This window comes from Prosopis cineraria, unplaced genomic scaffold (genome assembly GCF_029017545.1).
Source record: "Prosopis cineraria cultivar Desert tree isolate PC_DT_omini unplaced genomic scaffold, ASM2901754v1 PC6, whole genome shotgun sequence".
Taxonomy (NCBI): domain Eukaryota; kingdom Viridiplantae; phylum Streptophyta; class Magnoliopsida; order Fabales; family Fabaceae; genus Prosopis; species Prosopis cineraria.
The window spans coordinates 20758117-20781210 of record NW_026555337.1 but is presented as its reverse complement, the minus strand read 5'-3'; the positions used below and the strand labels follow the sequence as shown (position 1 = coordinate 20781210).

Genomic DNA, 23094 nt, shown 5'->3' with positions numbered 1-23094 from the left:
TCGTGTAGTAATGGAAGGAGATGAGAATGAAATAGAATTAAAAAAAGTACAAAAATGCATTAAATCACCCTCCTACTGATCTTAAGTATGATAAAATCCCATACAACATATCATAAATATGGGAATCAACACACTCTCCACAAACCTTATTAATCATGATTCTAATCTCATGAACTAACTTAGTCTTCCCCTTTAAGAACATTGTTGATTTATCTCTTCTCCACATCTTGATTAGTCAATTTTTACCTTCATTTTTTTAATACATTCTATTCCATTTCTTTTTAATAAGCAAACAGCTCATAAATCTTTTTAACTCTATCTAAAAATTCAACAAATTTTTAACTTTAACCCTAACATAGCCTCTTTAAAAATAAAATAATCTAGCATTTAATAACATTCCCAACATTTAACAGGAGTAAAAGGAAGATGAGAATAATAATTATTGAGGTATTCTATAAATAAGACCAAAACAAATATTATAAATAAGACCAGAGGAGTGTGTAATATTTTCAAACAGTTATTTAATTATTTAGCTACAATAATTACTTTCCTGAATATTTCCTAATTAACTATGCAATTCCCATCTTCTGATTATTAATTTCATACATTTTATATTCAAAAAGCACTTAGTTACCTATACTATTGGCATCTTTTACAATACTAAGTTTACAAACTAATCCATAATTTCTTACGTGATTAAGTTTGTAGTTGCTTCAGTTGATTGATCAAGCTCTAATAAGAGTAAATTATTCTACACTTCCTGAGGTTAAATGATATAATAAGAGTAAATTACACACACACACACACAAGTTTTTGTGATCTTCGTTAACATTATATAAATTTTTTAATTCTAATTAAACATTAATAAAACTCCCACTATTGCAGTATACTAAATAAGAAGTCTCTGACACAGGAAAGTTGAAATGTTGAAGGGTGTGTAAGCTTGTTGTAAATCCTAACAGAGTATATTAAACAATTTTGTTATAATTGAGTTGAAAATCATTTGAGATGGTTTGAACATGTATATAAAAGATTTAAGAAGTCCTAGTAAGAATAGTATAACAAATAGTCTTGAGTCCTATAAATAAAAGTAAAGAAAGATCAAAGAAAATGCTCATGAAAGTTATTGAATGACCTCTAAGCAATATTCCCAAAGACTTAGCTACTCATAGAGTATAATGATATCATGCAATTTATGTAATTAATAGCACCTAGTGAGATAAAGTTTGTTGTTGTTTATATTGTTGTTGATTGATGCGCCTAAAAATAGCGCCTGCAAATTGTATGGATCAAAAAGTAATATAACGGCAGGTCAAGATGGTCCACAAGGAGCTATCCCAAATTAATACCAAACATTCAATAAACCGATTTTATTCAATTTAAGCAAGTAAATTTGACAGTGGTTTTAGAACAAATCAAAATAAAATTTCAAAGCTCAAAATTAAAATTTCACCCACAAATGAACTTAAGACAACCAAAAGGAAAGTGTTCTCGAGTCTTAATCCCTTAATTGCTTTTTAACTCTCTCATTTTCATTTGAATTATCTTGAAATTTAGTTTTGATAATCTGGGAGTGTAAAATAATCAAAAGTATCTTTAGATTACTAAAGATCCTAATGAACTAAATTAAAGCAAATTATCACCTTAATTAGTTAATTGCATTAGAAAACCCATGAGGATTACTATTAACCTCTAGAATTTTGCGTCATTTCATCACATTTTCTTTAGATTTTGATTTATTTGGGATTAATTATATATATTTTGATTGCCCAATTAGGAAAATGTGTATCTTGCTTTAGATTTGCATACTTGGCTTTAATTTGATCTTAATTTATGTTATTTTGGTTCAAGGTTAAGATGGATGCAATTCTAGACTTTCTTGATGCTTTTGGAAGGCTGTTGGATGAATTAAGTGAGTGGGTAACACAATCATTGAGCGTTAAGTGTCAAAGTTCTGAATTTCTACCATTGTACAATAATTCATGTGAAAAATAGCTCTCAGCAAGTTTATATGAATTGAATGTAATATCTACTCTTTTGTGAGTTGCCTGTGCCTTAAATAGTTCCTATTCATCTCTTTGAAGAGAGAACCTATTAGATAATACCTTTCACTTATTTTTTAAGTAAATTAAGGGTAGTATTCCCTTGTGCTATACGGAGAAGAGATTTTTTTTGTAAATGTGATTTTAGCAAGGAGATATTTTCTTGTTGTCAAGAGAAGCGTTCTTTTGAGTTTGAGAGACTCACTGGTGTAGTGAGAGATTTGTAAACAACTCATAAGTGTGGAAGAAAACTTGCATATTGTACTGTGATGGCAGGCATCCATTAAAACTTATAGATATAGTGAAAATCTTAAAAGTGATTTTGAGGATTGGATGTAAGCCAAGTGGTTGACTAAACCAAGATAAATCTTCTATGTAGTATCTCTATCGTTACACTCTTTGCATTCATCTCATTTATATATTGTACCCTCGGTTGGTTCTTGAATTTGAATTGTTTATTTTAAGAACTTTGTTTTTAGCTTAATTCATTTGGTTCCTGTCAAGAAATTTTAGAAACTTGCTGTTACTTTCGAAATCAATTTTCACAAGTTATCTCTGGTTTATAATTCTTCCATACACTTGGTTTTGAAATCTTGATTTAATAAACCTCTTGAAAAAGAAGTATTTGAGTTTTTGCTCACTTGTTACTTCTAAACTTCTGGTTGCACCTTCAATTATGCTAAACCGTGTGAAAAGTTCTATTTGGTTGAAAAATTCCTAATTACCCAATTCACTCACCCTTTTAGGTGTTGTTGCCTGACTTAGAACCAAGAGAAGTTCTAAACCCAACACTTTGGACTATAACTTTAAGGGGCAAAGTTCTAGACTAAAATTCCTACCAAGCTGTTTAAAGTTAAACAATTTTGGTGTAAGTATAATAGATAAGTCCAAGCACGATCACATTTTTAAGAACTCAACACCCATGAATTTTATTAAAATTATACAAACTTTTTAATTTTAAAAACCTAAACAGACCTTAAAGCACAAACTAAATTAAGGATTTAAAAATATAATATAGTTTTTAAAATTAAGTTAATTATATATATTGAGTTGTTCCGATACTTTTCCTAATTTTAGAGGTTGTCATTGTTTTGCTTTTTGTCATTATTCATTTTTCAGTGAGATATGAAGTGGTAAGGCGGGGTGGATTAACTATTGATTGAATTTTCGTTAAATCATTTATTGGGAAAAATAAATTCATTGGGGCTTTTCAAATGCTCGTCCAGTGTATATATATATATATATATATATATAAGTTATTTTTAACCTGTTTCACCAGAATTAAAAAAATCAAATTTATGAAATATATCTTAAAATTTAATAAATTTTCAAATTTTCTCTTATTAAATATACCTACTTTAACAATATATTTTATCACACCAACATTTAAGAGGGAATAAAAGGTAAAATTTGTAATAAAAAACTAATAATGTGATTTATAAATGAGATAAAAAAATTTCTTCTTCTCGGCTTTATAAATAAGATCGGAGGAAGTAATTTCAACTAATAAGATTCTTTGCCATAAATAAATTTCAACTTCATTCATTCTTTGTTTCCGAGTTTCTGTACTTTTTTCGCATGAAATTCAAATAAAATTGTAAATTATGAATATTTATAATTTAGTTATAATTTGACTCTATCAATATATATATATAATAAATTAATGACCAGCCATATGTGAAGAAGACTATTTAAAGTTTAAACATATAAATAGTGTATCAAGGATTCCGCGTACAGAATTAGAGTCATTCAACACGTATGGAAACGGGATAACGACCCGGACTTTCCCATCACTCATTATTAGCATTTAGTTTCAGATAAGCAGAAATTATTGGTATTAATTTTTACTTTTCAACTATTAGTTGAAATAAATAATGATTTATCATATTTTTCAGCGTGTGTGCTTCAAGGCCATTATTTTTTTTTAAGTATTGATATCAATTAAATATTTTTATTAAAAATTTATTTCTTGCTTATACTTATATAACCAATCATCATTTTCAGATCAAGTATTATGCCATGCTTGGCGTGGGGGAAAAGTGAGGGGCAGAGAAAAGTGGGAAGGAAAAGTAGGGGAAAACAACATTTTCCCTTGCTTAGCTATGGAGAGAAAAGTGGATTGAGGAGAAAAGTGAGAGGAAAATAACATATAAGACCCACATATTTTTACCTCTAACTTTTCTCTCTAGATATGGGAAGATTTTAGAGAGAAAATCTCATTTTCAAATTTACCCATCAATTTTTTTCATTGGTGCCTTTTGCTTGCCTTTATTTTTATCATGATATTTGTAGTGTAGTTACATTTTGATCATAAACTTTTATTAAACAAGTAGTATATTTAATTTTTAGATTAATTAAACAAATACTAATTATAAATTTTCAAGTTAATTTTCAGTTAAGTACTTTATATTTGGTAGTAGTTTCAAATTTTAACATTATTATATATTAATAATTTAATAAATAAATTTTAAATTGGATAAAATAATTTTTCATCAATATTGAATAAAATAATTTTTAATAATATTTTTGTTCAGTCAATAATATATAATAATGTTTATTATATATAATATGTTAAAATATTAAATTTTATTATATAAATATTTTATAAATAATAAGGTTATTATTGTTTATATAAAATTAACAACTTTTTTCTCCTTCTAGTTTTCTCTCGCTTGGCCAAGCATAATGAGAGAAAATTGAATTCCTCCCATTTTCAATTTTCTCCTTCCTATTTTCTTTTGCGAGCCAAGCATAGCATTAATGTTAACTATATCTTTTCATTAAAAATATACTGGCCCACATTTCATTGCATCTATCATTCTCATTCTCAATGTCAATTAACTATTCTCTAATTATAAGTGTAACATGTATATACTATATTAAAAGATTAAATTCTTTTTGAATACATATATTGCTTAGAGAGTATTATTGACAATACCAATAACAATTACTAGTATTGAAAGAAATGTTTTCAAAATTAAAATTGTTTAAATTTAATTTAAGATTAGCCATGTTACAAAATAAATTAAATGGATTAGCTATATTATTCACATTGGAATTATTTAATTATAAAATTTAAATATCTAATTTTGCAACTCAAAAAGATAGATAAATGATAATACATTAGCACTCTCAAATAATTTTGCCTTATGCCCGAAAACTTCTACCCACAGACTTGATATTTTTACTTTGTTTCTATGTGCAGAAAATATAAAACCTAATAATCCGTTCAAATTTGATATAAACTAGCAAATCTTTTATATCTATCGATCTACGACACTCGGGGCAAAACCTATTGAAATTCATGCATGAGAAGACTGAGCTAACTATTCGGTCAAATACTAACAACTACATTACCACATCCCCAAAATTAATTAAGAAGACTGACATTACATTTCCAATTTGAATCAAACTCAAGGGATCAATCCACGCGTTATATAATTATTAATTAAAGAAAGTCCACAACTACCCTGCAGCCAATTTTTGCTATATATGTTGAGATATGAGTACCGTGAAATCATCATACGCATCAATTAAACATAATAACCAATCATTAATGGCTTTCAAAAGACACTCTCTTATTTTGGTGGTTCTCTTTCTTTCTGCTTTGCTTCTTGCTGCTGAAGCATTGACCAGAAAACTTGGTGGTGCTTCGGATCTTGGTACATGTAAGTGATGCTTTCTTGTTAAATCTATCTGGCTTTCACTTGTAAAATTATTCTTGTAACTCATTATATCACATATATATATATATATATATATAGACAATTAGGGGCGGAGACAATGAAACCAGGGAAGCCACGGCCCCCTAACTTTTAATTTTTGTTTTCTTTGTAAAATAAAAGAGTTATATATATTTTTGGCCCCCAAAATATATTTGTCTATATTTGATACTAACAGAATTTAACTCTACCTAATTACTAAACACACAATGATATTTGTAAAGAGAATAAATTTTAGCTCTAAGAAAGAAGGTAATAGACATAAAATCTACTTTCTATAAGAGTTGATTATCATTATTGTTTTGATATATTTAATATTGTCATAAATTATCAATTGAATGAATCAAATAATAAATTCAATGAGTAACATATATTTTTAAATTGAGTATAACTTTGAATTCTTAAAATATATTTAAATCATTCAATGCTAGGAATATATTTATTTTGTTGAGAAATTTTACTCTTCAAATTTTTCTAACCAAGAAAAGATTTGATTGGAATATGAATGATAGCATTATAAGCTTGATGGATATGTCCAGGGATAAATATGTTGAAACATTTATATTATGTTATGTCATATATTGTTGGAATATTAATTGTTAATCATGGTTAGTAATTGTTAGCCTACTAAAGCCTATATAAAGGGATGAGGGTTAGACAATTAGGTAAGGGAGTTGAAATCTTACCACAAGAGGAGGTTAACTTGGACCACACCTCATGGTTAGCCTCCAAATGAGGTTTGTTTTTCACCCAAGTGGATTATTTAGTTTTGTAATCCTTCTAAGTGAAGGAATGTTTTGTAATCATTGTTGCTGATTAATGGAAGGTCAATATTCTTCTCTTGTTTGATTTCTCAACACACACACACACACACACGAAACTTAATTTCCCACAATTACCATATAGGAATTGGTTTGGATCTGGACCATCCAAATTTAAAAATTTTATTTTTTTTTTATTAAAATAATAAAGATTTTAATAAATCCACTTATCACAAATATAAACAATACATATTTAATTTGGATGGTCTAATTAAATATTAAAAGTTTTTAGATTTTTATATATTGATTATTTATATGTAGTCTAGACAGTTTAGATTTAATATTATTTTTAAAAAATTTTCAAAAATATAATGTTAAAAATAAAGATAATCACCAAATTGACACTTTCAAAAAATATTTTTTAGAAAAAACATTGCAAATTTAAAATTTTAAATCTATATTATTTAGAGTATATTTAGATAGTTAATTTATAAAAATTTAAAAAATTTTAGTATTAAATTAGACAATTCAAATTAAATCTATATTGTATAGATTGATAAAATAAATTTATTAAAATTTTATAATTTTTATTTTATTAAAAACATAAATAAAAAATAATCCTTTGAATTTGAACTATCCAAGTAGATCTCATCGCCCTAATGAGCATATCAAGGTGATGAGTATCAAAACCATTTCCAATCATATATGCTTTGTAATCTCGCCCCAAATTAAATAAGTATTTTGGCTCAGCCCCTGTACACAATAATAATCTTAAATATTTTTTTTGGATACATTGTAATTTGAGAGAGGGATATCAATCTATAGCTTCTGTGTGAATCTAACTTTACAAACCATCGTCAGATCGGACTCTAAGAGTTTCTTTTTTAAAAAAATCATTAAAACAAGAGAAATTAGAAATATCACTTTAAGTACTCCCTCCAATAAAAAATGTAAGAAATTGTTAAACAAATTTTATCCTAATAAAATAGTTACTTGTCTTTAAATTAACACTATCTTTTTATATTTACCTCTATTTAATAGGTTATTTCTTTCTAAAATAAATATAAAGTTATTAATTTAATATGGGCAGTTTTTTTAAAAAAATAATTGTACCTTAAAATACTAAAAATGTTTTATATTTTTAAACATTTAATTCTTTAAAAAATGCCTTACATGGGGGAGTATGTATTTAGATTATGCATGTAACAGTTATTTTTACAGATATAGATTTATTATTTACTTGCTATGGGAGGCATAGGGATGATGGTTTAGATAGCACTGTATGTGCGGAGTAAGTTAATTTTTCTTGTTTGGGTTTACAAATTAAGAGCAGTTTGCTTAAAATTTTAATTTTTATAAAAAATAATTATGTTGTGAGAAAAACCTATTTTATAAAATCTTATAATATTTGTTTAAAAAATTTAAAATAATCAGAAATGAAAAATATATTTTTGATTATTTTGAAAAACTACTTTAAGTAACTTTTAAAGATAATCTGAAACAATAAATGAAAGATAAAACCAAATTCCATGTGAAAAACAACAAAAATTTTGAGAGAAAACAAACACGGCCCCATGTCTCTCTAAATATCCCTCCACCCCTCTCTCTCTCTAACACACAGTTCACACACATATATTGATTATTGATGATTGATATGTTGTTTTTTTTTTTCTTAAAGCTTCACAAGCAAGAATTCTCGCCACCAAAACATCTGGCAATCGATGCTTGATAGGAGTGCCAAGAGGTGATGCCCTCGTTGCCACCATTATTAGTAATAATGAAATAATGATTACGATATGTAATTGGCGAAATGATGAATATTCATTTTTCCTTTTTATTTTATTTTTCTATTTGTTTCTGATAGTGACTTTCTTGATATGTGTGTTTCAAATTATATGTGTTATAGTTATTTACAATTCTTAGGATAGTAACTTTCTTGAATATTAATTGCTAACTATGCAATTCCTCTCTTCATCTTTTGACTATTAATTGCATACATTTTCTAGTCAAAAGCACTTAATTAATTATTATATTGTACTAGAAAATAAGCTAATAAACTAATCCATAAGTCCTTATAGAATTAATTATATTGATTCTATTGTATGGTCAACTCTAATTAATGAGGAATGAGCGAGATTAACCTAGAATTCCTATTCAATATTCATTTTGATTCGGATTGGGGAAAATGGGAAGGAGAGACTAGGAGGAAAAACTCTAAAAAATAGTGGGAAAAAAATTTCTATTTTTTCAAAAAAATTTCTTCTAATTTTCTCTCTTCCCATTTTTTTCCTCCATCCAAACCAAACTGATGCCTAATTTTACTAATGGCCCTATTTTATTTTAGGGGATAATGCATCCCTTTAAGGTTGAGAATATGTGAATTTAATGAAATTTATCTTTTAAAAAAAGAGAGAAAATATTTATATATTTGAAATGATAATATAATTAAAAAAATAATTTTTTTCTAATATTATTTTTATAAAGAATATATTTGAAATGATAATAATTATGTTTTTTCAAAAGAAAATGTTTTTTTATATGTTTTGAAAAAAATTTTAAGAAAATTTTCTGGTCATGGAACCAAACCTTGCCCAAATGCTCAAGCATTGGACTAGCCTAAACTATATATCAGGCTGGGTATTGGGCAGGGGTGATGCCCAGCATGACCTTAGCTTACCTATGTGTAGCGCTAATAGAAACCTATTAAATTTCAAAAACCGTCAGCTTTCTTTTTGATGTTCATTTTGAGGGATATATAATGTAGTGAGGAATAAATGTGTAAATATTAAATCATTAATACTTTAAGATATTTACTTATAAATATAAAATAATTTAACACGTTAACTTGTTAATATGGGAAGTCTATTTGTCAATCTATAAAGTATTAATCTTTAATAAAAATACTTAAAACTACTTATTTTATCCGAATGACTGGTGAATGTTGGCCGATAGGCAATAACCGATCAACGTACGATGGTCACGATCAACATCCGTTGAAAGAAGGTCAATCAAGTGACACTTGTATCATTTCCTACGAGAAATTAATTGCAACTAAATTTCAAATGATTTCTATTTTTATAAATCTGTTTGTAATTTTTTCAATGGACAACTATAATTTGATTCATTATATTGCGAACTAAAGTCATTCAATGGAAACTGTATGAGAAGAATGTTGAAATTAGGACTCTCTCTGTCGGGCAATGTGAGAGCTCTTAGACTTGATCCGTTGATTAGGGCGTGAGTGTGTGAGATCCCATAGTGTGTGGCGGTGCTGGACCAGTTCCGGCATTGGGATAAAGTGAGGAGTGTTGGAGATTGGAGGTATGGAGACGGAAGTGGAGGATGATGGTGGGGCGATGGATCTAATGTCGGCGAGGTTGGTGTGGAAGAATGAGGAGGCTGAGCGAGTTTTGATTGGCAAATTGATCTCGGATAAGCCTCAAAATCAAAACGACGATTATTTCTATGATTCATAAGGCCTGGAATTTCCAGGAAGGTCTTCATATCATTGAATTAGTTAAGAATGCTTTCTTATTCAAATTCAATTGTGATGAGGAATTTCATCATATATTTCGAGGTCGTCCGTGGTCGATTCTTGGTCAGTTGTTGAATTTACAATAACAGATGCAATATAAGGTGTTGGAGGAATTAGAGTTCGTTAAGAGTTCGTTCTGGATCCAAATCCTCTTGAAGCCATGAATGTGGAGAATGCTACGCTGATTGGTAGTCGTATTGATGAGGTGGTTGCGATAGAGAATCCAAGGCATAATGAAAGGTTGATTCATAATCTTTGGCGAATCAGAGTTGTGGACGATGTTCGAAGAGCCTTACCAGTTGGTTAGTGGATGCCGAGGACAAAGGATAGTAGTACGTGGATTAATCTGAAATACGAGAAACTTCTGAATATTTGTTTTTGATGTGGTTTGATTGGTCATGAAACAAGAAGTTGTAATTCAACAAGATTGAGATCTGTGGTTAATTTGGATGAGCCTATATATGGTAGCTGGTTGGCTGTGAATCAGATGAAGATTAGGGAGGAAGGTTTATTAATTCTAAAAGATGATTAGGTTAAAAAGCTATTTGCTGGGGGAAGAAGGAGTAGGTTGGAAGAAAATAATGGTGACTCTGAAATTAGGTGGGAGAGGAGTAGGAAGGATGAAGTTATGGAGGCTAGAAGGGGTAAAAAAAAGTGGTTAATGATAGGCCCAAAAAAATGGATCTGGATAAGGAGAATATGAGCCCAAATGTTTGCACAAATGAGTGTGGGCCTTTTTGGTCAAAAGATAAGGTCCAGCTGAGGGACGGCCTTAAAGAGGTTAGGATGGATATGTGTAAGGGGAGGGATAAGGTTTTGAAGGAAGCTGTAGAAGATCCTATTCATATTGGGCTTCATGGGAATATTGATGAGGTTAGTGAATAGAAGAGGTAATGGCTGAGAAAACTAATGTGAGGGTTTCGTACTATGTGGTAGAGGAACTAGATAAGGTTGGAGAGAATTGTCGGGCATTAGTTCCTTATGTGAAGCAAGAAATTTTGTTGATTGCTGAGCGTCTGAGGAGTATCAATCTAAAGAGAAATGTTGAGGAGGAATTAGATCCAGGGCCCAAAAAGAAAAGATGTGTTAAGGAGTTTGATGTGGCGTAGGATTGTACTGTTAAAATTTACTGGAAATTTGAGGAAAGCAAAAGTAGTTGCTCGTAAGAGAGGTAGAAAAAAATTTGCAGAAGTTTGTGAGGTTGAAGGGGAGGAGGATGGGGAGGTTGCATAGGGGTTTGATTTAGACCAGATTGGGGACCTTGTTGGCTATGAGTTTGTTTTCAAAGCCAAGACCTGAAGGTTAAGGAAGAAGAAGAATGCTAATGTCACACCTTAAAAGTAAAGAGTGACCGGCACGGATGCAAACTACTTCAAAGATTTCTGCAAGCTTTAAAATAAAAATTCATTTCATTTTAAAAATAAATAATGAGATTATATGAAAATTTTAAATATTTTTAATACTAATTGTCAAAGCAAACCTTCAACGTTTTTATAGAAATTTTGATAGAACCTCCCTTATAAATAGGATTTCCTAAAAATTCTACAACACAAAAATTTTATAGAATATAGTATCAATCAAGAGTTTAGCTATTTCCAGCCGGTAAACAGTATATAAATCAAAATAAAGCCCTAACAACAATCTATGTGAAGGAACTAATCTTTCTTCTAAATCAAAATACATAAGACTAAATATTTACATCAAAAAGTAACAGTACCAAATAAAAATTTCACCTAATATATTTGTATTGCCCTTCAGAGGTCGATGGTAGGATCAGCGTTGACTGATAAATTTGAAGCCAAAATAAATTTTTTTAGTGAATAGCATTCCCAAAGTAAATTTTAAAAGAATTAAATTAATAAACTCGAATAATAGTGTAATCCAATTAAAAAGATGATAATTCAACATACTAAACTTATATGTCTGTAAACCATAATTATAACTGTAAAATGAGAGAAAATTGGAAGCGATTTATTTTATCATGCTTAAATAAAATAATTTATTCACAAATAAATTAAAGTGATATACTTGCTAACTAAAACCATTGAAATATTGAAAACACATATTAATCAAATAAAGGGACTTTTGACAAAACCTGATGATTTTTGGTGCAGGTTGATTAAAGGGATCTATTTTCCTTATTATGATTTTTTATCAGCAAAGAAAGGAAGGAAAGCTTCTTGGTATTGGTCTAGTTTGTTGGAAGGGAGGGAGTTATCAATGAAGCAATTGACGTGGAAGGTTGGTAATGGAAGGCAAATTAAGGGGTGGGGTAGTCAATGTGTCTTGGGGCTTGACTCCTTTAAGCTAAGACATAAAGCGGAAGATACTGTTGAAGAAAGTTTAAGGGTGGCTGATTTAATTATTGAGGGGAAATGGCAATTATCGAGTATTGAGCATAAAATTTTTGATGTTGAAAAAGATGAGATACTTAAAATTCAAATACCCAGAGTAGCTATGGATGATAGGGTGGTCTAGATGGGGAATAGAGATGGAGCATATACAGTGAAATTTGGTAATCATTTTGCAAAAGTTAATGATATTAGGTTGTTGATTAAGAATCCTGGATCCTCTTTGCAAGTTCAGAAGCAAACATGGAAGTAAGTCTGGAAGCTGATTGTGCCTCTTAAGATTCAGCATTTTATCTGGCGTTTGTTGCATGATGCTGTATCGACTAAGGATGTTTTATTTAGAAGGAAATGTGCAGATAATTCGGTATGTCCTATTTGTGGCTATGAGAATGAAACATTAGAACATATGCTATTTTTGTGTCCTTAGGCTGCAAAATGTTGGTTTGGTTGTCCTTTGGGATTCTGTTTTTTCTAAGAAGAATGTTACTAATGTTAAGAACTAGTTTATTGACATGTTTGGGAGTAATTTGATTTTGGATGAGTATGGGAAAGCATTGATTGCTTCTATGTGTTGGTGGATTTGGAAGTTTAGATATAGATGGGTGTTTAGTAGTGTGAAGGTGGATTCTGAGGAGGTGTTAAGGCTGATTTCCACACTGGTTGATGAGTTTTAGAAATTTAGATCAGGATGTGACAGTAATATGGCAGGCTTGAAGACTAATTTGGGGTTAATGCAAAGAGGAAGGAAGTTGCAATAGGAAAAGCCTCTTGTAGGGTGTGTTAAATTCAATATTGATGGGGCTTGGAATTTTAAGTCTTTGGCTGCTAGTTTGGGTGTGATTTGTAGGCATTGGAATTGAGTATTTTTAGGAGGTTTGAGTAAAAGCTGTGTTGCTGAAACCTCTTTCATGGCTGAATGTTATGCTTTGTTGGAAGCATTCAGATTGAAGGAAAGGTTTCATGGGCAGAAGGTTTGCTTTGAGCTAGATTGTGAAATGCTTTTTGATTTGATGATGAAGGATTCTGTGGTAGGTTGTGAGTGGCAGAGTCAATTTCTAGTTTCTGAACTTCTACAATTGAAGAGCTCGATGGAGGATATTTGCTTTTCCTTGGAGTCTCGCCAAGGCAATAAACCTGCTGATTATTTGGCAGGATTGGCTAAAAAAAGGATGAATCATGACGCTATTGGATAATGGTTCCTTCATCCTCTTTGTCTTTTTTCTTGTCTTTTGATTTGAGATTGCAGAGGTGCTCTGGTTCGCCTTGTTTTGTTTCGAATGTGAAGAATGGTATTGGCTGAGTTTGCTTTAGTTGGTTTTGTGGTTTGCTATTTTGTTTTTTTTTTGTAACTATTTGTTTTTTGTTGTTGTTTCTTTTTTGGTGAGTTCTGTGTTAGCTTGTACTTCCAGGTTTCTTTGAGTGTTTTCTATAGCTTTGATTATTGGTGTGTGTAATTTTGTTTTGTTAATGATTAATGAAATTGATTTTGTTTGGCAAAAAAAAATAGAAACTATATGACGATCTGAACTTTAATTTCCTATCGATATTTTAGGTTTGAATAATTTGATCTTATCTCTTAATTAAGTATACATAATCTACATTCTTTAATGGTATGTTTGGATTAGTGATAACTTGTATTTGGATTTGATACAAATTCCTCATTTCAATACATAGTGCTTGTTTGGATACCAGGAAAACACGCGTTTTGAACCCCAAAATCGATTTTCTCAACAAATTACCCAAACAGTTAGAAAAGCACGAAAATTGATTCTGAGCCCATACACACGTTTTCCCGTAAGATTTCCATCCGCTTTTTGCCTAAAGCTTGTCCAAAATGTTGGGAAAAATTACAAAGACAGGCCCAAGTAAAAATTATAAAGAACGCACATAATTTAATAAAAATAAAATCAAACTCTCTTCTTTTTTCCTTTTTTTCTTAATAAAATTCAAACTTTACATCTTCAAAAAATTGATATTTGATATTTAAAAATTAAATTATATAGTAATTTATATAGCTAAAAATTAATTTTGATTAAATTATCCAAACATCTTCAATTCTATTAAAATTAATTTTAGAAAAACAGTATCCAAACAAATTGCGTTATAACATAATCAATTATGATTAAAATCTACCACTTAATCAATTATTTTCATAATTTATTATACCCAATTGAAATCCAAACGGACCCATAGAAATTTGTAAATTTGGATTTGATTCAAATAAGTTTAGGGTCCCCATTTTTCCTGGACTTACTTTGTAGGGGCCAATTTTTTTTTTTTTTCTACAAAGTCCTATTTTTCAAATCATGAAACATTTAACCGTACTATCGTTATATTATCTTGAGTGCTCATGAAGCTTGTGACATAAAATGTAAGAAAAACGAATCCAAAATTTTCCCTTTTTAGGTGGTTATTTAGCCAATAGCGGAGTTAGGAGCTAGAGTCCGCAGTGCAAAATAATTTAAAATAAAAAATTAATATTTTAAAAAATAATAATTACACTATAACTACAATTGTAATAACATTTTTAATTTTAAAAAAATATATTAAATACATTAATATGGTCATTTATTTAAATATTTTCTTCATATATCTTATCTCATAAAATATTACATATTTAATTATAAGCTTTTGAATTTAAATATTTTTATTTAATTTAAAGGTTGCAAAATATTAAGAGTAAGGAGTGTAAAGTTACAAAATTTACAAGCCCAATTTTTATCCCCCCCGGGGCGTGGGCAAAGCGAGAGGTCCCTCACCACAAAGTGGCTTGGCTGCTATTAATTTAGCCATTTGTGAAGAAGACTTTGGCATATAAACACTGTACATAGTATCATGGATTTATAACAGAATTAAGAATTACAATTTAATTCTGCACAAACTAAAGTCATCATGGATTTAGAACAGAATTAAGATATTATTTTAATTCTAGAGCAGAACTAGGATATTAATTCTCAATAACAAAGATATTATTTTAATTTTGTACAAACAAAGTCATTCAACATGGAAAGTGGAGGATAACCCGAACTTTTTCATTCACATTATAGTTTCGGATGATTTGAACTCATTGACTTGTCAAATCAAATTTTATTTATCATTATCATTGAAATTGAACGCACGAAATCTTTAACATTCACGAAAAATCTTCCATGCTTAATCAAAGAAATAAAAAACCACTGATATGTTCTATCCAGTTTGGTCTCTCTCCACTTTTTTCCCCCTATTTTAACTATTGTTTGACCTTGTATTAAACGGAGTTTAAAAAAATTGAAATGTGTTGATAATAATTTGAGGAGGAGTGTAGCTTATTAAAGATTACGAATTTTATATTATAAGTATATATATGTGTGTGTGTAGATTATAAATGAGCCCAAGTACAATCAAATAGAAAAACACAATACTCATGATTATTTTTTTAAATTATTCAACCTTTTTTTTGTATATAGAACAAATAAGTTGAGAGGTGTCTATTTTTTAACCCTCCGAACCTGAAGGTAGACTAATTTCCATTAGTAGTTTAAATAATGATAACTCAAAGAAGACTGGAATTACATTTCCAATTTGAATCAAACTCTCAAAGAATCAATCCAAACTTTCTGACTGATTAAACCATCTATTATTAAATAAATATTATAAATGACTGAAAGTCCAAACCTACTGGCTGCCCACTTTGTATTATAAATAGAAAGAATTGTATATGAGTACTGTGAAATAGACATGGAACCAAACTAATGGCTTCCAAGAGGCAGTCTCTTGTTTTGCTGGTTCTCTTTCTTTTTGCGTTGCTTTCTGCTGAAGCATTGCCCAGAAAGCTAGGGAATGCTTCGGGTCTTCATTTATGTAAGTGATGCTTTGTTTTTGTTATATATCTTTGATCTGGCCTTTATTTATACAAATACACTTATAGACTCGATTTATATAGACTATCATCTTTAACATTTTTTTTTATATTCTCCCTGATTTATAATGTACGTAGGGCATTTTCTAGAAATCTTGCTTGGTCAAAAATGTAGGGTATATTAGGTAGTTCTTTTAATTTTTGTTACTATATCCTCACTTCATTTATTATTTAGTTCATTGGAATTTCAGTTTTCATTTTTAAGACACTTGTGAAGGGCACTTGATGATGTTATAATTGAAAATATATATGTACAATTTCTCAAAAGATTAAGTTTTTTTAGATCTGTAAAGTAATTACCAATGCTATATTATGAACCGAAGGGAGTATATTATAATTTATGTTTGGAGAAAATATCACTCTAGGTCCCTATATTTTAATAGTGTTTTTTTTTAATGCCTGTGATTTATTTTCATTGTTCTTCATCCCTTATATTCGACAAAATAAACACCATTTAGGCTAACTCATGGTCCTTATGGGTATTTTTCTAAAACCTAGAAGGACTAAAATTACATATGAATTAAATAAAGGGCAATGAGGAACAATGGAAATAAACTACATGGACTAAAAATAAAACACAATTAATTATAAAGACAATTTGTGATATTATTATAATCCCTTATGATTGTGTAAAATCAGTGAAGTTTTTCTATGCATTATATGCAATTTGTAAAATGAGCTATAGTTCATAAATTTTAAACCATGCCGCTTGCGATATATTTTTATATATTATTTGTTGATCTTTGGTTTAAATTAGGTGGAGTAAGTAAATATTAATTTGATTGGACTTTTGAGGAAATTTAAAAAAAAATTCATAATAGCTAGGTCTATGTAAGATAATCGATCCCAATAAAAATCTAAAGAAGAATTCTCATGAGAATCTGTAACCATTTTCTGGTTGACTCAACTTACGAGAAACTCTGAGAGAAAGCCAAAAAGAAAAATACCAAATTTCTTTTAAAACTGTTTGCTGGGATAATTTAATATTTCATAGGGCTATTGAGATTGATTTACTAAAAAGAAAAATAAAAGGAAAAGAAAAGAAAAGAAAAAGGAAAAAAAAAGAACATAATTTTTATAGTTAGTTTTTAGGGTGAGGTTTGGATAAAATAATCGATCACAATATTTGTTCCATCTCGTAAAAAAAAAATATAGAGTGAATTTCTCTCTAAACCCAATTTTTTCTCGTCGACTTTCCTCACATCCCATGACATTCATTGAGAAAACATCTTCATTATAGCACGAAATTAAAAGCACCAATGCTTCTTACATTATATTTTCCATATAATATATATAGACACACACACACACACACACACAGAGTGATAATATCAGTACATTGATTGATTTACTTTTCTTTTTTATTATCCAAAAATGAAGAAAAATAATAGTTCAAATTTTGTTTTTCTATAGATTCACAGGAGGGAAGGATACTTGCCACTCAGGCATCTGGCAATCGATGTTTGCAGAGATTCACATCACGTGATAATCCTCGTTGCCACAATTATTAACAATAATAATAAATTAATAATACTATAATGCTTATGATCTATTTATAAATTCATTGTCTAAATAGTTATTTTGTAAATTGTAATGTTATAACAAACCCAAAGGGCTCCACACCTGCTTGTTTCAAATTATATACCAAATGTTAATATTTTCGAAGAGTTCTTTAATTATTTACGAAGCTCCCACACTTTAAAATTAAATATAAACGTGCCAGCAGGGTTCAATACCTGTCTGATACGGTTTCTTTATGAGACACGTTAATATTCTACTATTTTTATTATCATATTTTTTCATTAAAACATATTTATATTACTTAAAAACTTAAAGAAGTAATATTTTAATGGGTAAATGAGTAAATTACTCTTGAACTTTAGGTCTAGTAACACTATAGACCTTGAAACTCATTTATTGTGCAAATTTTTCTTTCAACTTTTGAAAATGGTGTAGTCTAACATATGTCATTAATAAAAGTTAACTTTAACCATTCATTAAAAAAATGATATTACAGAGAAAAGGTTGGATCCTTTATTGCAATTTTTTGATCTTTTTTTATAATTTTTGAGATCATTTTCTAGTTAACTAATGGTCAAAGTTAAGTTTTGTTAATGGTAGAGGTTAGATTGCACAATTTTCAAAAGTTGAGAGAACAATTTTGCACAATAAACAACTTCAGGGTCTATGGTGCTACTTAATTTAAAGCTTAGGGGATAATTTGCTGATTTACACTATTTTAATTTGGCTATAAATATGTTTACATTACTTTACAAATTCTTATTTAAGATCATACTTTACTTCACTCTTTGCTTGCAGCTTTATCCTCTTTTATTTAAATTCAATTAAAACGTTGTGCTATGAACATTAAAACTTTAGTTATTATAAATTGACTCCGTCAAATATAAAATATCCGGTCCATCGACGACCAGCAAATGCGAAGAATGCTAATTAAGAATATAAATATTGTATTCATCATGGATTCATAACACAATTAAAGTCATTCAACACGGAAACTGGGTGACGACCTGATGGAATCACTCATCAATATTATAATTTCAGACAATTTGAACTCATTGATCTTTTAATTTTAATTGTTTAATGTGTTCATTGAAATAATTATTTATCCTATTTTTAAAATTTTATTTTTACGTACAGAAAATATAAGACCGAATAATCGGTCAAAATTTAACCTAAACTAGCATATCTTACACATCTTTATTTATCTAGACTCTCATTACAAAATCTATTGAAACATGGCTCACGGGTCAAAATTGAAGTCATGAACAATCACACGCGTTAAGGAATCAAAACAATTATAAATATTGATGAAATTAGAGTAAATTAATAAAAAGTTTATGTGAGCTTTTATTAAAATTATATAAGTGCTTATTGTTAAAACTAAAAAGCAAAAACTCCAATTATTAGAGTATAACACAAGAAGTCTCACATCTGAACGTAATAAAAAAAACGAGGGGTATATGAACTTGTTTAAGCTATTTTAGTATAATTTTTTTTGACCAAATTTGAGTATAATAGCTGAGTCCAAACACAATGAAATACAAAAATTAAACACCCATGAGCCTTAGGAAAATTACACAAACCTTTTTCTAATTTTTAGAACCAACTTATCTTACAAACAAAATGAAGCAAACTTCGTCAAAAAAAATATAGATTTTAATAATTGATGACATATTTGTGTAATTTAATTTAACAAAGTTCTCGAGAAATATTTTTGTATAAACTTTTAACCTACTTTGAAGGATACTCCCTTCGTTTAAAAATGTAACGCATTTTAATCGAATCTCACTTCTTAATAAAGTAGTTATTTATTTTTCAACTAACCCTATCTTTTCATATTTACCCCTATTAAACACTTTATAGTAAATATAAAGTCATTATCAATAAGGACACTTTTGGAAAAAAAGACAATGATTATACCTCAAAAAACTAAAAATGTTTTATATTTTTGAACATCTAATTCTTAAAAAATGCCTTATATTTTTAAACGGAGGGAGTAGCTTTTATGGATTTTAAAAATTGAAAAAGATGTCTATATTTAGAGTTTAAAAAAAGAGTAAAAACTTATAAGAGTAAGAGTAATTTGGTTCTTATTTAAAAGTAAAAATGTAGATTTTTTTCCCTTTGGTTACGTTGTGATTTAAAAATAAACCAGGTATCAGCGTGAATAAAATTCATGAGAAGCGGGAGCAAATCTGTTAAATAATAACAATTACTTCTTCTAGAATTTCTTGCAAGAGTCTTTTTTTTTTTTAAAGTTAAAAATTTCCCATTGTTCCTTGCATTTGTTAAAAATTTCCTTGTTTTTCCTTTGAAAAAAAAAATTTCAAATGTATGTATTATATGTGCGAAACAAGTATTTGTTTCTTATGAAGAAGTGCTGAGGGAGTACATCAGAACATCAGCCCCTAGAGTTAGATTGGAATCAAAGACTGTGTGAAAGAATCAATCCGCACTTTCTGACCAAAGCATCGATTATACATATTGAAATATCAAAGAAATGTAAAACTAATGACTGAAAGTCCAAAACTACGCACCCACTGACTTTAATTTGTGTTATAAATTGATTGATTGAATTTATGAGCATTGTGAAATACAGATATCGAGCCTATCTGTAATGGCTTTCAAAAGGCAGTCTCATATTTTGGAGGTTCTCTTTCTTTTTGCGTTGCTTCTTTCTGCTGAAGCATTGGCTAGAAATCTTGGTGGTACTTCTGATCTTCAAATGTGTAAGTGATATGTATATTTTTTGGTTTTGCCAACCTGAAATGGGAGGAGGGAACAAATGAGTAAGAGTAATAGAAGGACACTGCATCTTAATCCAAAACCTTAAGACTTGAGTTTATGGGTTACTCCCCTTAATTTTATACCACATTCTCTCAAATTATGAGATACTTTTGAGGGAATTTGGCGTCCCAAAATATAAGACATTTTGAGAAAAATAAAATTTCACTAATAATGCTTTTCCTATATATTCTTTCTATTTAATATTCTTTCACAAATAGATATTAAATGAAGAGTATTTTTGAAAGTTTATTTTTTTTTTTGGAAAAAGTAAGGTTATTTACTAAGTTTTGTTAGTATGTGTGATTTTATTTAAAAATGTCTTATATGGGATGGAGGGAATATTAGTCATTAAGCATAATTTTATTCAATGTGAGACTTTCCACATTATTTTAATTCGACTCATACTTCGATATTCTAACAAACCATCCTCTCTAGTAGGAGTCCACAAACTCCCATATCTCACAGTTGAGGGAGAGATTATTAGTTTGTGTAAATGTGAGTGGACTTAAGCTAGAAGCATAAGTGTGAGTCCACAAGTTTTCCAAATCTCACAGTTGAGAAAGAGATTGTTAGGCTGTTTAAGTGTGAATGGACTTAAGCTAGAAGCATAGTGAGCCTATAAACCATAAGTCTCTTTATTGAATCCTAACTCTAATATTAATTTGTTAGAAATGGAGAGCAACTACCCATAAACTATGAGAGAAAACAAATGGAAGAAAAGTAGCAGAAGGATACCATATTTTAACTAAAACATCATTACTAGTATTTATAGATCTTTGTCCTTTATTACATTCTAGTTATTAAGCCTTACTTTATCCACTTTCTATATTGGTTTAAGTCCACTCATATTTGGATAACATAACATTCAAGTTTAATTTTATTGTGAAGTACATAAAATTTGGGGAATAATCTGTCCTATTTGTAACTTATAAATTACACTGGTTGAAATCATTTGTAAAAATATTATTGGCATTTTGATTGCTTGAAATAATTAACCTTTTGAAATTGACAACAATGATATAGTATATACCACATAAATTTTTTTTCTGGTAGGGAACAAAATGTTGATAATTTCTTATAAGGGACCTAAATGTCATCCTTCCTTGATTTTATTATATATAATTTTTTTTTGATAATTTGGTTTCATGCTTCGATCCTGTGATATTTTGAAGTTTATTTCGCTTTGCATCTTTTAAAAATATTCTTTTAATGCTAATAATTAATAACTTGATAGTGTTATGGAAACTCAATAATATAGGTATACTAATTAAGCTTTTTAGGAAAAAGAAATGAGTTGATTATTTTAAACTATAAAACACTTTGTTACCCCCTCCAATATATATAAAACCTTCTAAACGGATTCACAAGAATTTAAAAAATCAGCTAAATTAGATTTTAGCAATAAATGTGTCAATATTTTGTTCTATTTTTCCACAATTATTATCCCTACTTAATTCCCTAGCATTTAATAGGATATCTTAACTAATTAATTTTTAGTAAATTTAAAATCTTGAACATTAGTTAATGGTATTTTGATGGAGAAAAATATAAGACAATAGAAAAAAATAGATGTGTTCTTATATAAATGATCAAAGCGAACTGCTCAAAAGGGTCAGATAATCACATTAATTATATGCATATCAATGTGTATATCTACATATTTACTTGGTGTCTGTGTGTGTGTGTAAGTTGTAAGTTAGTAAGTACTCCCTCTAAACTACAATATAAGTTATTTTAATTAATTTATGTTTTTTTAAACAAAGTTGATTAAAATCTTAATTTTCTAAAATTTTTCACTTTTTTCTAATTGTGCCATTGAGTATAATAAATAATGTAACATTTAACTTATTCAAAACATCCTCTTAATTACTTAATAAAGTAAGGGTGTAATTGAAAAAAAAAATATAATACCCACCAAATATATTATATTTTGGACAGGTAAAACTTTTAGAAAACGAATTATGTTGTAGTACAGATGGAGTAAGTAAAATAGGCCCAAAGATGATGATTTAGATTTGACATTCATGCACATAACCCAGTTTCTCTTACACTGTTTGGGTGGAATAATAAGTTAATATTGATTGGATTTTTAAGGCAGATTTGCAAAAAAATTATATATATTGATATTGATGTTTATATGTATGTGTATGTATATCCTTATATTTATTTATATCTACTGTACAAAATGAAGTCAGATAATATTTAAATTCGTTTTCTTTCAATAGCTTCACATGAGGGAAGGATACTTGCCAACAGAGCACCAGGCAACCGATGTTTGATAGGCGAAGGACACCCACCTAAAGATGCTCCTCGTTGCCACAATTATTAATAACATATTAACAATGAAATTGTTGTGGGAAAAGAAAGATATTAATTATTAAGAACCAAGTAAACAGTTATTTAGTTATCTTTGTAATATTATATGCTTGTGTTTCAAATTATTTTATGAGAATTATGGAAGTTGGAAAATTGGGTGG

At 28.9% G+C, this 23094-nt stretch overlaps 1 long non-coding RNA gene across 1 annotated transcript; it reads left to right on the top strand.

Moving 5' to 3' along the window:
* The first annotated feature begins 16129 nt into the window (after positions 1 to 16129).
* LOC129314610 (uncharacterized) lies at positions 16130 to 23077 on the top strand. The gene is made up of 3 exons (XR_008594184.1): positions 16130 to 16251; positions 17723 to 20559; positions 22843 to 23077. It is a non-coding gene; the product is annotated as an uncharacterized LOC129314610 (long non-coding RNA).
* Positions 23078 to 23094: the final 17 nt, after the last annotated feature.